This window comes from Pleurodeles waltl, chromosome 6, assembly GCF_031143425.1.
Source record: "Pleurodeles waltl isolate 20211129_DDA chromosome 6, aPleWal1.hap1.20221129, whole genome shotgun sequence".
Taxonomy (NCBI): Eukaryota; Metazoa; Chordata; class Amphibia; order Caudata; family Salamandridae; genus Pleurodeles; species Pleurodeles waltl.
The window spans coordinates 790,801,857-790,816,768 of NC_090445.1; positions in this window are offsets into that span (position 1 = coordinate 790,801,857).

A 14,912-nucleotide genomic window follows, 5' to 3' on the forward strand; every position below is an offset into this window, starting at 1 on the left:
TTTACCAGGTAAAGGTTAGACATATAGGTGACTTATAAGTTACTTAAGTGCAGTGGTAAATGGCTGTGAAATAACCTGGACGTTATTTCACTCAGGCTGCACTGGCAGGCCTGTGTAAGAATTGTCAGATCTCCCTATGGGTGGCACAAGAAATGCTGCAGCCCACAGGGATCTCCTGGAACCCCAATACCCTGGGTACCTCAGTACCATATACTAAGGAATTATAAGGGTGTTCCAGTATGCCAATGTAAATTGGTGAAATTGGTCACTAGCCTGTTAGTGACAATTTGGAAAGAATGAGAGAGCATAACCACTGAGGTTCTGGATAGCAGAGCCTCAGTGAGACAGTTAGTCATAACACAGGTAACACATATAGGGCACACTTATGAGCATTGAGGCCCTGGCTGGCAGAGTCCCAGTGACACATACAACTAAAACAACATATATACAGTGAAATATGGGGGTAACATGCCAGGCAAGATGGTACTTTCCTACAACTCTTAGTTGCATTTGTTATAAAACACAATGCAAATGGTTGCAACAGGGAAACACCGCCCACCTATGGAACTTAACATAGTGTGGCAGAGTTTATTTACCACTTTGCAGAGTTCCACGTAGTGTGACTCCGCAAACTCTGCCCACCCATAAGTGAGAAGACACGAGGATGCAAGGAGATGCCAGCAAATGAAAATGGGCAATACACAAATGAGGCTGGGGGAAATAGGTGTCAAACAAGTGCAGATGAGGAGGAATTATTACCCATCACACTGGAGAAACAAGGGTACTGTAGGCCATTCAGCAATCCAAGCAATCCAAACAGACATTAGAGCATGAAATGGACTCCATCTCAATTAAGGTGAACCTGCATTGGGTGGACTTACGCAAGGTCAATGAATGCTCCCCGATGACAAAAAGGAATATGAATGTTTTTGCGGAGGAAGTCAAGAGGTTTCAGTTAACGATCCACACTCCGGACAACATTTTTGGTAGATAGAGTAGAAGACAATGAAGGCAGAGCTTGCAGATGTAATTTGTGTATTGTGGGATTTCCTGAGGGGGCTGAAGGAAACGCTCTAGAGAACTTCCTGGAGGAATTGTTGAGGCAGACTGTGGAGCCTGACACACTATCAAACTTATTTGCCATTGAACACACCCACAAGATGTTGGTGCTGCTCGCGCCACTCCCCCCTCCTAAGGCAATGAATGCATGCATCCTCAATTACTGGGACATTGATTGCATGAGGTCTAGGTTGGCAGGGTATCCTAAGTTTGAAGGTATTCCTTTGTGGATCTTCCTGGACTACACAAGGATAGTACACTCCCAACGAAAGTCCTTTTTGGCAGCCAAACTACGCCCGCACCAACTTGCCTTCAAACACAGGTTACTGTATCCCATAAAAATTAAAGTGATGCATGAGGGCCACACACACTTCTTCCAGTGGTTGGAGGATGTATGGGATGCAGGAGAGGCTTTAAACGCAAAGGAGGTAGACCCAAGAGGAGGGACTAACCACCCAGAAGGGAGGGAAGACCTTGTGGAAGCTAAGGAAGACTCGGATATGTTCTTGCAGCATGTGAACTATAAACCACATAAAGTATCTGTCTGCCTACACAAAAAACACATCTAGTGCATATGTGAAATGGTTACCATCTGTGATGACTCAAGCTATAAGGGAGTCTTTCTCTTTTTTATACATAACCCTCGCTCACACTAATAGTGACATGCTTCATCATCAGGTTCATCCTGACTCATAAAGGCCAGGAAGGGCTTGACCATTTTCCAAGGAGCTCTTCGAATATATATCTTGTGGTGCCCGGGGCTGAAATCTAAAAATGACTCATCCATTCCCAGGTATCCCTTTATTAGCAAGTGGATGGACATAATAAAAATAATAATAGTGATTATAGGGAGGGGCTCACCAGGAATATAGTGGTCCTATGACCTGCAGTTTGTCAACATGTTTCTGCCCTACTCTGACAGCTAAATATGGTCCAGGGCATTCTTCAGGATAGGAAGTAATGTCTACTCACTTGTTCGGAGCCTGGTACTAGCACACTTAATGAGTGGTAGCCGTATGCAAGCCGGATTAGTGCAGTGCTAAGTAGGTACACAGGCGGTTTCAGTACCCTTGAGGACTGTTTGTTAACCTGACCGAACTTCCCTCCGCACCCCGCGGGGTTGGATAATTACACCAGTACAGTCACCTATCAATAATAGTTCTCATACCAGGCTCCGAACAGGTGAGTAGACACTTGTCTTGCATGTCAAAATATGAGCATGCAACACGTGATTAGAGACCAGTGGCGGCTCCTCCGTTTGGACGGAGGAGCGTCACCCCACCACCAGCACCAGAAACTGCAAAACGTTCACAAGAAAGTGACAATAAACTCTGTTTATTGTCACTTCCTTGTGAAAGGGGTGGGACCATGGGTTGATGAGTAATGAGGGGAGTGCACTGTGCACTCCTCTCACTGCACATGTATGTTTGCCTGGCCGTTGTGGGTCATCCAAACATACATGCGCAGTAGGCTCTCTACAGCCTAGCAGTGTCAGGATTTGCGCAGTGCAGGCTGGGAACCTGTACCTGGCTGCAGGGCGGAAGAGAGGAGTGTAGCGGCAAGAAGCGGCGCAGAGGTAAGTTTATTATTTTATTTTTTTTATTTACATTTCTTAACCCCCCTGCCCTCCCCACCCCACCTGCGTGCGCCACCCCACCCCCTGTAACCTCAGTGAGCCGCTGCTGTTAGTGACAGTAGATTTTTACTGGGGAAATGATAGTTTTTCCTTACTAACAAATGCCCTGGACCATATTTGGCTGTCAGAGTTGCACAGAAACATGTTGGAAAACTGAGGGTCCATCCAGAGGGCTCAACTCCGTTTCCATCACAAACTGCAAGTAGATAGAAACCTCAAAAAAAGGAAAAAAGGAATTAAAAAATTGCAAAACCATAGACATAGTTTTTGCAGTTCTACCAGTTAATGAAAGCTGGGAGGAGAGTGAACTTAGGAGAACAATCCTTTTGTTGATGCTATTTTGATTAAAAAAAACACATACTTTGTTGGAAAACACATTTTTACAATTTTAAGAAATGCTACATTTGGGATATTTTCTCAATGTACTCCAGTGGGATCCACAAATCCCCTGAAACATTTAGAATCTTCAACATGTAAGAAACGAGGACGCAAATTTGGCTTGGATAGCTTTTGTGGTAAACAGCCATGAAGGCTTTAGCATGAACCACCTAAACATAAAAAAGGTTCAACACCAGGCATTCAATGGATTAATATGTTTTGTAATATTTTCGGTAAGCTCAAAAATACATGAATGTGCGTAGACAGCATGTGTGTTCCATTTTGGACCACCCACTTCACCTCCATTAGTCTGTTTATGAGATAAGGAGGCCTCACATTGAAGCTGTACATATGCTTGGAAGACTACTTGTGAATGTGCAGGCTTGGAAATACGAGAGCCTGTAGTGCTGCTGACCTCATTTTCCATATCGAACTCCACAGGTGTTTATAATGTGAGATAATAAAGTATCCATCGGAATAAGTGGAGAATACAGCATGATTGAGCGAAGTTCTGGTATTACCCAAACTCTCTTCTCATTGTTTATTATGTCAGCTGAGCAGAGTGATTTTTTTGAGGCTGTAGAGCATTTTAGACAAATCTAGCTGGGCTTGCAATTATTCTTGTTGGTATTGTTATTTGACATGTTTACAGCACGCAATATACTGTTAGTTATGACGCTTCTTTGTGTCTGACATTTATAGACATGCCACATGTTGAACTAGTCTAAGCCTTTACACACCTAAAAGCCAGAATGTTTTCCTCTAAGGAGATGATGTTCCTGAAAATGGAGTTGCAATTGGGAGGAGGATGAATACAAATATTTGTTTTTATATTTGATCGAATGCTGGCAGGGCAATGCATTTTATTGTTTCAATGAGTTTAATATTCTATGTTGTATTTTAGTCTCTCAAAGATAAATGAAGAGCATCATTAGACCAAATGTAATTACACAGACGGAATCTATGAAAAAAATATGTGACACAAAATTTGTGAAATTTCTCAAATAGTTTTATCCTGTAAAATATGACTGTAGATAACGTGTCTGCACAGAGGATGTCCTGATGAGAGACTTTTTCCGTTTAAGTCAGTCTCCTCTTGATGGTTTGTCTAATATTTGCATGCAAGGTATGTCCTCAAGTGAAAAAAGCAACACAGATACCTATTGTGATAAAGGTATAATTTCACTTAATTATGCATAGTTCTTGTGATTTTTTTATGAGGAAATATTAGGATACCTTGCACACGTTTAAACATAATGGTGAATTAAGAATATTTAATGTTATTCAAAAAGAGAGATTGGCCCTCATGTACAATACTATTTTACAGTCGGTCAGAAAATCAGACTCTTTCCCACCACGAAATTACAATTCTTTATTCAATAATCACAAATAGCAGTTCTGTAATAATCCTGTTCATAAAAAAGGTTTGTGTCATTTTTTTAACACATACCGATTTCCTTTAAGAAAAACGGGCTGCAGTTAGAGAAAAAGATTCCTTTATTTATGCTTGTCATTGCAGCCAATCGCAGTTGGTCTCAATTTACGACCTATCTTATGTATATGGATGAGGTAGATCGAAATGCAGCCCACTACAAATATGTATTTTGAGAACCAACCTAATTATATATAGGTTGGTTCTCAAAATACAAAAGGACTTATTAGAAGGCATTCAATGGATTGGTATGTTTTTGTTATATTTTTGGTAAGCTCAAAAATACATGAATGCACCCATATATATCAAATTCATTTTTGTACATTTAAGGGATCGCAAATTGTGAATTGTTTGTCACAATTGCGATTCCTTTAATGGAATCTTTGTACATGATAGCCTATGTGCCTAGTTTCCTGTGTTAGATTTCTAATGGGTGTCACTAGGTATTATTCTGCATTTACTTCATGATGTTCTCTTTAGGAGTAGGCATAAAATTCCGCTCCTCCAGCAGAGTTCCAGGAGCTTTACAGTCTCCACCTTCTGTTGGAGCGCGGAGTTCTGGCAATCTCCTTCACGCTCCGAGTGGCAGACATTTTCTTGCACGTGTCTTGCTAACAATAAGTTGGTGAGCATGAGCGAGAATTTGTGCCCCATAGCATGATTTGTGGGTGCAGCAATGCCTCCCAGGGTGATTTCTGAATGCGGGCGGTCACGGCAGGTTGTTACTGCTCACGTTGAGAAAGCTGACACGCTCGTTGAGAAAGCTGCTGCTCCATTAGAAATTCTACTCAATTGGCACGAAGAAGCAGCGCCCCCTGATGTGCTGCGTGATGCTGTTTGCATTGGTTTCACAGCCTGGGACAAGCTCCCGGCACTAAAAGTCAGCACAAGCAGTGCTGTGCACTGAAAATCCACCACTTGCAGAATTCTGTGGAATCTAGCAAAGCTTTCAGGTATCTTCATGGAATTCCCACGGAGTGAAACTCTGCGTGTGCCACCCAGGCCTGTTTCTCTTTCATTCAATTATTTCTTAAATGCCGATCTGGGAATTCAGGAAATGTGATAACCCTTAGGGATTTCTATGGAGGCATGGCTCCACATGTCTGCCAAAAACTGCTCAAATTCTAGGAAATACAACTGGAAATAATTCTGCATCCTGCAATTAAAGGAGCCCAGTATCTGTAATTTGAAGTGTGGAATAACTGATGTAGTGTTTCTATATTAGTTACAGATTGGAGTGTAGTCCTTATGTAATTTTTTAGCCTACAGTAGCTGTCAAAGGAAATGTCTAGGTTCCTTGGTTTATTACCCTACATTGTACAATGAGCTGCTGACTCTTTCATAAATAACTCTTTAACATTGGATGGGGAGGTGTACAGGTTTGCTTGTGTTTATTTTCATTATATGTACTTGGTCTAAAGCCCATAGATCACTACTTTGAGTTACGGAATGAGATCAACTCCCCTGATTCCTATGCTTGTTTTCTCTACATGTACTGTTTTTTAATGAAGTGTATAGTTATTTCTATACTCGCTGCAAATTATTCATACCATCATCTAGACGACCCACTGTGCCGATGTCATGTGGATGATTACTGCAAATTCTCAATTGCCTTGTACAAACTTACTGAGATAATCCCTCCTAGAACCAAGAGCCACAGAGAAACTTGGACTCTGGATACCTTATTAAAGTTTGCCTGGCAAATTTTGTGATTGAGATATATTGTCCCTAGAGAACGTGCGAAAACCAAATGTTCCTGAAGATAGATGAGAACTTGTGAACTACTGTCCAAGGGATATTATTGGACATGGACTCAATTTTTACTTTAGAACACCTTACTTTGGAGGAATTTGGGATGATTTGTATAATGACCACTGAAGGGTTTTGGACCTTTTAGTTTAATGTGATGCTTCATTCCTCCTCATGCAAACTGTCTTGGTTTCCTATAAGTAAATAGTAATCTTTTTTTAAGTTATCACTCTGACAGGAGATAGAGTTTACTCTGTGTGATAATTGTACCAGACTGAAACCAAGATCAATATCAACCTCCTGGTAAAATACAAGACTGTTCATCCTAGCTGCACTCTAGATGGACCCTTGTAGTCACTTGGCACGCCAATAGAAGTGGTTCAGCCATGTCTCAACAGCAGTAAAAATAGTTACCCACTGCAACTATTGCCCAGTAATCACTGACCTCTCTAGAACGCACTGACACCAGTGAAATTGCCTTAAACATTCATGTTAAAATATTTCATTACAGATTTTGCTGACTGCTTTGAACGTGACCAAGTGGCATCCCAAGGATATGTATGTTGACAATCTGATAGATAACAGAGAAAGAGTCTCTGCAGGATCGAAGCGGTGCTGACCTAAAGTATGGATGTGGTATAATATCCCCCTAACTGAATCCAATCACCCCCAAAATAAGCAGCATCGTTAGGACACTTCAGCTCTCAACAATAGACTTTAAACCGGAAAAAGTTAGAAACCATGTAACTAGTTTGCTGTGACACCTCCATTAGGTCAGAAGCTATGAATCAATATTCAGGTAGTGGACTAGTGTGAGTGGTAGGGCTGCATGATGACTTTAAAATCCCTATTCTGATTTGTTGAAATTGCATTTTGTTGCTTACAACACGATGATTCTGTAGTTTCATGTTCTTCTATGAGAACATTTTGTATATAAACCTTCTTTTTTAGGGCTGGGCCAAGTGACCTTTTCAATGATACTGAGGATGCTGTCCGATTTCTCACTGATTTTGCTGTATATCTGAGACGCAGTCTATTCTGTGCTGTCCTATAACTGAGGACCTTCATGGCAGACTTTATGCATTCACTTTTTACTATTTCTGTATTTTACCTTTTTAACTTTTGTATTAAAGCCTCATAAAATTCTAATTCCACACTAAAGCTCACCTATTTAGTTGGTACTTTCCTTTTTTGACTGTACTTTTGATATGCTCATTTTGTACCTTTTCTTGGGACACAGGTCCTCATGAAAGTCGGGTTAACACCATTGCTGATCCCCCCACATGAATAAGATTTAAGGATATAGCACGCCCACATAATTGTCATCCAAACTGCAGCAAAACTCATTGAGAATCTAGAATCCTTAGCGCTCGTGATTGTTCATACTGTAAGATTGTTTAAATAGATCTGCATGTGAACTATTCAGTTACTTGACACACCGAGTACTAAAAACAAATAATTCAAGCAAAAGATTATCTTAGCTAGTTGTTCAGTGTTGAATAATTGCTTCCACTAGAGCCACAGATCTCATTTAGAAGTAGATTGTAATGAGATAACCATAAACAATTGGCAACAGTCCCATCTGTCCAACACCCAGATCCCCAGTCTCATATTATGGTAGTTTTCCTGACTGCAGAGAACCTTTTAGCTCCTCTGTCTGCAACATACCTATGGTGCCAGTGAACATGGCATCCAAAGTCTAGTCCTATTTAGTGTAGTACGTCCAGCGCCATGTCCTCTAATATTTTTGAGGTCCTAGACAGCCACGTATTCCAAAAGGCACATAACCACACTATGATTACCCTAGACAGGGAAATTGCAAAATGTCTCTCACTCCCAGGCCGATAATCACTGTTTCTTGTGGCTGGATTGAATTCTGCCATAGAATCTAGAGCTGCTTCATGAAAAAGACCAGTGAGCTGTGGCTGTCTCTAGAATTGACAATCTAGCCACCAAACAGCTGGGTCAGCAGATGCAGTGTTTCTTTGAACCCCTGCCCACAACTCTCTATATGGGGCTGGTGGGTGAGACAATAACGAACTGCCACTAGACACCACTGGTCTGACGCTTTCTTTAGCTACATATTGCACCCAAAAGATCAATCTATTTTACATTTTTTCCCACACTAACACTAGCCTGTTTCTGGACTGTGGGTATTTTAACCATTTGCCAAATGTTTATCTCAACTATGGAGGACATTTAGAGATTGCAGAAGTCGCAGCTGTGTCATCTGGCTTGTTTCATGGGATCTATAGCAATGTGCTTGTGACCCTTTGCTTCAGAGTAAAGTAACAAACTTGCATAATAATTATTTACTCTTGCAAGAGGAGCTCAAAAGGCATCTCTGTGTCCACTCAGCATGGAAGGAAAGCAAGAAATACAGAAGAGAGAAAGGAGAGGGAGTAGAGGTGAAAGACTATGAGAGAATTTGAGGGGAAATTGACAAAAGGAAGACCAGCAAGGGAACACTAAAGAAAAATGGACGAGATATTAAGACAAAAACAAAGATGTGTATGTAAGAGAGACTTATAGATAGACATATGGACATGAAAGAGAGTTAGATACGTGAGAGACAGATAGACAGAGTGACAAAGAGAAAGCTGAGAGTCAGAGAAAAGGGGGGAGATTGGTGAGAGGGCGTGAGAGTATGAGAGATGGTCTATAAGTCATGAAAGATGAGAAATAAATAGCTAAGAGAGACAGAATGAGAGGGAGGAATAGGTTTGAGAAAAGTGATAGGATGATAGACAACTGAGAGGCAAAGAGATAGGTAAGCGAGACTTATTACAAATATACATCTCAGAGATGTACAGGTAAGGCAAGTAATGACGAGGCAGCTGAGAGAGAGTGAGGAGACAGGTGAGAGGTAAGAGAAAACAGAAAACGTGACTGTTCAAAGAGAAGAAGAGAAAGAGGGTGGGGTAGATGGTGGAAAGAGGAGATAAAGACACACATGACAGAGACGGCTCAGAGAGTATGGAAGACTGATGTGAGAGTGAGAGACATGATAAAGGGACAGGTTAGAAAGACATCTGAGAGAGTTGGGGAGTTGGGTGTAGGAAATTGGTTGCTGGTTGAGAGGGGTGAAATCTTATCAAGCAACAACCATAATTTTTGTCTGGCTGAAAAACAAACAAACCCCGAATTAGCTGGGCTCAACCCTCTCGAAGTTTGCCACATAGGCAGCCAGGCTTAACTTAGAGGCAATGTGTAACGTGTTTATGCAGACCACAAACAGTAATAAAGTCTAATCACAACACAAAAAAATCCTACGCCAATTTACAAAAATAAAATCATAAATTATTTGGTTGCAGGTACCTAATGGTTGAGACAAAAAAATGCCAACGTTTGAAAAGTGGCATTTTCAGAATTGCAAATGAAAACCCAACTTTACCTTTATAGAGAATTTCAATTACAATTCTTTGGACGCCAAACTCATGGTTTCTCCCTGCTCCCCATTGAAAGTTATCACTTAATAAATGCAATAAAGTAAATCAATGTTATCCTAAGGGAGAGGAAGGCCTTGCAATACTGCAAATGAATTTAAGAGTTTTTCACTTCCAGGACATGTAAAACTTAAAAGTCCATTTCCTACTTTTTCAATACATGTTGCTCTGCCCTCTGAGCTGTGTTAGGCCTATTCTAGGGGTGACTAATATGTATCAAAAAAGAAGGTTTAGGCCTGGCAAAATGTTTATTTTGTCAGGCCAAAATAGCAGTTTACAACTACACACACAAGCTGCAATGGCAGGTGCGAGACATGTTTCAAAGGCTACTTAAGTGGGTAGCACAATCAGAAATCTGGCACTTACTGTCCTTGAGACTTGGCTTCTGCATAGTGTAATTCACTTCTCTGAGGTGGCACAGAGAGGTCCTTCCAGCTGGAGCAGAAGACTGCAATATCATCAGGGTAGGCCGCACTGAAGTTCTCCAACCCAGTTAGGACCTTATTGACCAACCTCTGGAAGGTGGCAGGGGTGTTCTTTAACCCAAAGGGCATTACTTAAAATTGGAAGTAACACATTGGGCAGAAAACACACCCTTTCTTTGTCCAGCTCAGTCAAGAGGATCTCCTAGTACACAGATGTCAGATCAAACTTGCTAAGGAATTTGGCAGCCTCCAACCAATCAATGAACTCATCAGCTTGGGGGTTGGGGTGAACATCCGTCTTAGTGACTGAACTGCGGCCCCAGGTAATCCACACATAACCAGAGGTGGGATTGGTACTTTGAAGGACAGCCTTGAGGAGCAGCACCACTGGGCTGGACCAAATAGTGTTTGAGGGCTCAATTACCCCCAGCTCTAGCATTTTGAAGGATCCATCCTTCATGCTGGCTCTCATCTTGTCATATAGTCTGTAGATCTTATTCCTCACTGGAATACTGTCCCCAATGTCAATGCCATGGGTGCACCATGTAGTGAGCCCTGGGTTAGGGAAAAGAGAGAGGCAAACTACCCCAGCAATTGACAACAGTCCCTCTGATGTTCTAGGGTCAGGGTAGGAGAGAGGCTGATGCCCTTTACTGACCCATCCTGCTCCTTGGTGAGAGGTTTACTGTCCTCCTCCACTCCATCGTCCTTGATCAGGAGCATGCTAACCTCAGACCTCTCAAAGTAGGGTTTGTGATGACTAACAAGCAGGACCCACAGGGAGTTCCTGGGAGTCTTGAGGTCTACTAGGTAGATGACCTCCCCCTTGTGCTTCTCTATCTCATATGGCCCAGACCACAGGTCTTGTGGGGCCCAGGGCTTTACAAGCTCCATCACATCACACCTCCTGGCTGGCTTCCAGATTTTCCTTTCCCTTCTTCCAGAAGCACTTCATCTGGGTTTGGAGGGCCAGCATATAGCTGACCTCATCCCAAGGGGCTTTCTTGGGAGCTTGCTCTAACCCACCTTTACCAAGCCGAGAGGCCCTCTGACAAGGTGACCATGCAGAAGTTTAAAGGTGGCTGAACTCAACTCCCTTCTGCAGCACCTCCTTATCCGACAGCAGACATGGCAAGCAGACATCCAACTTCCGCCTCAAGGGCTCTGATAAGCCCATTATCAGACCTTTCAGGGTCTTGTTGAATCTTTACATAAGCCCCTTGGTCTGAGGATGATAGGGTGTAGAAAGCATGTATGTTGCCCCACATTGACTTCGACATGAAGCTGGTACCCCGGTCAGATACTACATACTCAGGGAACCCAACTCAGGCAAATGCCCCATCAGTGCCCTGACCACTGCAGGCTCTGTCACTGTCCTCAGAGGTATAACTTCTGTGTACCGCTTGGCATGGTTTACCAAGACCAGGATGACCCTGTTCCCTAGGGCTGTCTTGGGTTCCAGATGCTAAACAATGTTGATGCTCACCCTTTCAAAGGGGGTGCCAATGACTGGAAGGGGAACCAGGTGGCCTTGCACTTTCCTTCTTACTTCCCATCAGCCTGACAGGGGGGACATTACCTGCAGAATGCATCTTATGTAACCTGATCCGGAGCCAGAAAAAGTGGATGACAAGCCTCCCAAATGTCTTGGCCTGCCCTACATGACCTGCCAGGATCAATTGTGAGCCAGCTCCAATAGAAAAGTCCTTTATCACTAGGTGACCAACAACACACAGGCTGCACCAGGCTCAGGGACTTTAGACTCGTTGTACGGGAGATCAATCTCCCAGTAAATCAGGTGATCACCAGAGGTGTCACCAGCTGCCTGGGTCTCAACCTGCTTCCATAGGCCCTGCAGGGTAGGACACTCATTCTATGCTCTGCAGAATTCTTCGTTGGTGGGTGCTACTTCCGTCTGCCAACTGGCTACTTCAGGTAGGTTTATAAGTGCAACAGCACCCTCCCCAGTAGCCTCCAGGGCATCCTCCTCAGGCTCAGCCTCTTCCTGGATTGTGGGAGATTCAGAAGTTGATTTGCAGGCTCCAAGTCCTCTTGCCTTCCTGCTTAGAAAACCCTGGACCTTGTGGTCAGGCACACTCATTCGGGCAACCCCAAACTCTTCAGGTGAGACTGAGACTCCACCTCCTTCTCGATGGTCTGATCCATGTCATTACCAAGCAGACAATCCACAGGTATGGATCTTCTCACTACAACCCTCCAGAAACATGAGACCCACCCTTTCAAAGGGAACCAGAGCCACTAAGTACTGCCTCCTATGGTTGTAAACTACTATAGCCTGGTGGAGTACATTATGGATTACCTGCTGATGGTAGTCATACTGGTTTCTGTGTCTATCAGAACCTTCACCATTGATGGTGAACTACTGCCTGTCCTTTTTAGTGCATATGGGCCTTAGTCACCATCTCTCCATCACCCAGGGACACTCGGGTAACCTCTACACTTCCTCCATGCTAACTGGGAAGATCTGCACCCCAAGCGCTATACTGGCTAGCCTCTGTGTGTGCCCACTAGTGGGGAGGCCTGGCCTTTTTGGGACACTTGGCACCACCTTTGAAGTGTTCAACATTATGGCACTTATAGCACTTGGGGTGAACTTCACTGAGAACTTATGATCATGAAATCCATCCTTCTTCTTCTCAAGTGGTTATTGGGAATCCTGCCCCATAGAAATGTTTTGGGGACCTTTAAGAACTCCTTGTTTTTATTTTTTCATCTCCCCTCTCCTTCTTCTGGTTGGGAACCTGTCCACGCTTTTGGTAATCCCCCGATGCCCTTTTTGATATTCTGGTGCTGACACAAAGATCCACCGCCTTTCAAACTCTCTGGGCTCAATGAGCTTGCTGTCAACCAGGTGTTGATGTGGTTCCACAAAACATGTCCTAAGCATATACTCTCTCAAAACAAGATAGTGCCACCCAGCAAAATCATTCACTTTGATACCCCACACCCAGCCACTCAGTGCCTTACTGAAATAATCAAGGAAATTCTCCCGAGTCTATTTTGGTGGTTTCTGACTGTCCCTAAATCTCATGCGGTATTTCTCTGGTGTGAATTCCAACTTGATGACAAGGATGGCTTTTATGGTGACATACTTTATCTGGTCTTCTATCTCTAGTGTAAGCAGGGTGTCTCTCCCCACTGTAGGCATATGCTTCCAGAGACTTTTCCCCCCAAACACCTCTGAGATTCTGTGTTTCCTTAGGGCTACCTCATAGGCTGAGAACCACTTATCAGTATCATTCCCCCACCACGTAGCTAGGCACCAGGTCTTTAGTAATGTGGACCTTTTTTCTTCATTGTACATTGTGGTATCTCTGCCTCCATTACTTCTGGCATCCATTTATTTTGCCTTTAGGTCCAGCTCCTTAATGTTCAATCTATGAGCTAGAAGTAAATCCTCCTATGCTAGGGCTCTTTTTCTCTCAACCCTTTTCTCCTCTGCCTCCATTTTGAGCTTGGCTATCTGCAGCCTGAGCTCCCTTTCTGCCTTCCTGTCCACCACCTCTTCTGAGGACAGGACTAGTGAGGACATGCTGCTTTCTGCTTTGGGAAGGAGATCCAATTCCGGAGGCAAGCTATCCCCCTCCCCTGTGTGCTGCCCTTCAGGACGTTTACCCAGGTTTTCCTCCTGCTTCTCCATATCCTTTTTCTCATCTGCTGTAGCCTACTATTGAAGATGTTCCACCCAGGCCCTGAGAGCCTTCTTGTATTCCTCCTAGTCAGAACTCCCCTCTCCTTGTAGAACTTCAGGAGCTCAGACACAGTGTTGTTTCCCAATTGGCAAGTTCAAACTCTACCCTTGTAGGTGTGGTTACAGACAGTCAGGTAAAAGGAGATTAAAGTTTTAAAAAGAAAATTATCAAGGAGAATTGAAAAGAAACTTGAAATGGTATCAAATTATTTAGCTGGGATTTTAGTATTACACGAAATCACTGTATAACACTGCACAAACACAAGTATTAAATATCACTGCTGAACACCAATGAAGGAAATAGGGGTACTGGTTGAGGGGAGATGCATAGAGTGTCTTTCTTACTACATTCTTTCTGATGAGACCACAGCTGGGCTGGCAGAGCACTTTTAGCAGAACCTCCAAGGATCCAAGTCTGGAGGAGTGCTACTTGGAGGGCAAGGACTCGCAGCAGACAGAGTCCAAGTGAGTGCAGGGTTCAGGTCAAGGTGTCTGGAGCCTTATTTGTCCCTGAGGCTTTGATCAGGAGACCAGCCAACTAGCCCTTGGAGTAATTCCAGTGTTCAAGATGCAGGGCCAGTCCTTCTCACTCAGGCAGTTGGGCAGTAGAGTAGCAGGGCAGTCCTTCTTGCAGCAGAGTAGCACAGGAGTCCTTCTTCCGTGTCTTCCTCAGATCTAGAATGGCACTGAAGAGTTTATTCTCTGGGTCCAATATTTATACTTGGTGCCAGCTTTGAAGTGGGAGAAGCTTCGAGCCTTCCCCTTCAGATGTATCTGGAATTTCCTGCCTCCCTGCCCTGGCCCCAGCATGTCTAGGGGCACAAAAGACTAGTGTGAAAACCTTTGTGAGTGTGCTGTGGCAGAGTCTTTGTGATTTGCACTTGTGATAGTTAACAGCTTCTCCCTCCTCACCCTGAGAATGATGGCCCAACCTGCCAACACCTATTCCCTCCTTGTCTCACTGTCTGGGAGCAATACACAAAGACCACCTGCCAGCTGCACGTAGGTATGTGATCCATGATACAAGCTGCAAGGTAAGAGATGTGTAGGTAATATTGGACCAGAAATAGGTGAG